Consider the following 2,315-nt stretch of genomic DNA (forward strand, 5'->3'; position numbering starts at 1 on the left):
TCTCCGCCAGCCACTCTCAGCCCTGGGGACCCCGCACTCGCCGGAGCTGCTGCAGCCAGAGCCAGGACCGGCCCATCGTGCTCGCCGCAGCCGGCGCCCAGCCCGATCCGCGCGGCCTAGCCGGGCCTGGCCTCCGATCCCGAGGCTCTCTGCTGCCTGAGAACGGGTCCTGAGGAACGGGCGACACGGGGCCGCGGAGGGGACGAGCCACGCAGGCTTATTGGGTGCAGCGAGTTTGCCCTCTGGTTGGAAGCTACAGTGAAACTCCTCTCATCAGCACACCAAGGAGGACGCCATATTGCCACGGCCCAGCAAGCACCGCGGTCTACGGCGCGGCGGACGGGCCGCACTTCCTCAGCGCGTTCGGGCCGCGCGCCCGGCCTGCGGCAGGGGAAGGCCCCGCCCCCGTTGCCACGGGGACAGCCCCGCCCCCGAGAGCCCGCTGCCGGGACCGCCGGCTCCGCGGGCCCCGCGGAGGCCGCCAGAGCGCAGACTCGAGGCTCGTTGGTGCGGGCAGGCCCACCGGCTCGTCGCTGCAAGCTGTCGCTGACAGACTTGGAAAGGCGGCCGAGGCGCGGCCCCCGACGGCCAGGCCGCAGGCGGCGGCTGCTTTTCCCCCTGTTCTTGGTGCTCGAGCGGTGCGCACCTCGTCAGCGGCATCTTCGCGGGCGCTCCTGGGCGTCCCCACCCCATTTCCGAGCAGTGGTGGCCCAGTGACCGCCTGGCGCCCGCCTGGGCGCTGCGGGGGCCTCGCAGACTGGCCGCGACTGTGGCCCGGCCGCCCCGCTCCAGAAGGCGCTTCGTAAGCGGCCGGTCAAGCGCGGCCACTCGGCCGCTGCCCTCCAGCCCAGGTGGATGCCGAAGGCAAGTCCGCCGGCACTTTAGCGGCTGGAACCCGCCCCGGCTCTGCTGAGAACGCCCGGCGGCCACCCGGCTGGCCTCGCCGGCCATCCGTCCCCCGCACCTGCCCTCAGCCATCACCCGCTGTGCCCTGACACCCGCCTGGCACGTCCCCTCGGGTCACCCCATGCTGGGCATCCCGAGAGCCGGTAGTGACAGGCCCCACGTGGGCACCACCCGGCGAGTGGTCAGAGTCGCCAGGTCACCCCAGACCCAGGGGCCCTCTCTGCCCAGTGTGTGAGCCTGGGGGCAGAGCCAGCAGGTCCGGGTCGGCCCTCCATGAAGTGCCCCAAACCAGCACTGGCCAGAGCCTCGCCTCTCTGGCGCAGAAAGAGCTGGGCTGCCCCCGCCCCAGGATGGCGTCCCCCCCAGGGTGGCGCCCCCCCCAGGACGGCGCCCCCCACAGGACAGCATCCCCCCAGGAGCGCCCCCACCCAGGACAAACGTGCCCTGGAGCCAGGAGGCTGAGTAGTCCTTGGTCCTCACCCCAGGGTCAGGGTCACGCGTCGGGGCGCCGCCGCCCTGCTGTGAGGACCTGGACTAGGGGAGTCGGGAAGGACACTCAGGTCAAGCCTGTCACGCGGATGAGCCTGCGGGAGGCACCTTGGCCGGCCCTGACGTGACGGATGAGTGTCCGGGCATCCCAGGGCCGCGGTCCCACCTGGGCGAGCTCGCTCCCCGCCAGCAAGGACACCCTCGCTCCCCAGAGGCGCTAACTCAGGCCCTTTCATCTCGGAGACAGTTCTACAAACGCACAGACGGGAGACCTGGCCTGAGGCCAGCTCCCAGGGCTGGCGGACCGGAGCCCGCGGCCGAGAAGGGAGCCGCCTGACGTCCGGACAGAGGGGTCCCACCGGCGGTGGCCACGGCCAGACGCCCACGTCCCGCCCTCCAGCGTGGCCGTCTGCCAGCAGCAGCCCAAGGCCCAGCCCAGGGGCACCAGCGAGTGTAGAGGCCCAGGTGGTGGCCAGAGGCCCTGGCCGCACGGGACAGGGCTGAGTGGCCGGCGGCGGCCTGATGGAGTCGCCCAGAAAGCAGGGGGGAGGCGGGAGCCCCCGCGCCCCCCCATGAGCTGTGGCCCGCCCGGGGCTGCAGTCTCTCCACTCAGTCAAGGGCAGTGAATGTGTTTTGTCATCAGGAATCCGGAGCAGGACCGGAGGTCACGCAGGCAGGACAGCCGGGACTGTGCTGAGCTCTGGTTTTCCGTGGAGGGAGGGGGGCCAGCTCCCCTTCTTTCCAGAACTACCCATGCGTGGCTTCCAGGTAACCAAAATAGACAGAACGTGCTTAGCTTCTGTCTGAGCTTCCTCACTGTTTCTAGCAGGATGCACGCCCCCCGGCCAGGTGCTCTGTGGGGAGCGGGGCCGGATGGGGCGGCCGGGAGCAGCGGGCGGCAGCCCCCGTCGGGGCCACGC

The sequence above is a fragment of the Condylura cristata genome, unplaced genomic scaffold, assembly GCF_000260355.1.
Source record: "Condylura cristata isolate star-nosed mole 26May11 unplaced genomic scaffold, ConCri1.0 scaffold00060, whole genome shotgun sequence".
Classification (NCBI taxonomy): domain Eukaryota; kingdom Metazoa; phylum Chordata; class Mammalia; order Eulipotyphla; family Talpidae; genus Condylura; species Condylura cristata.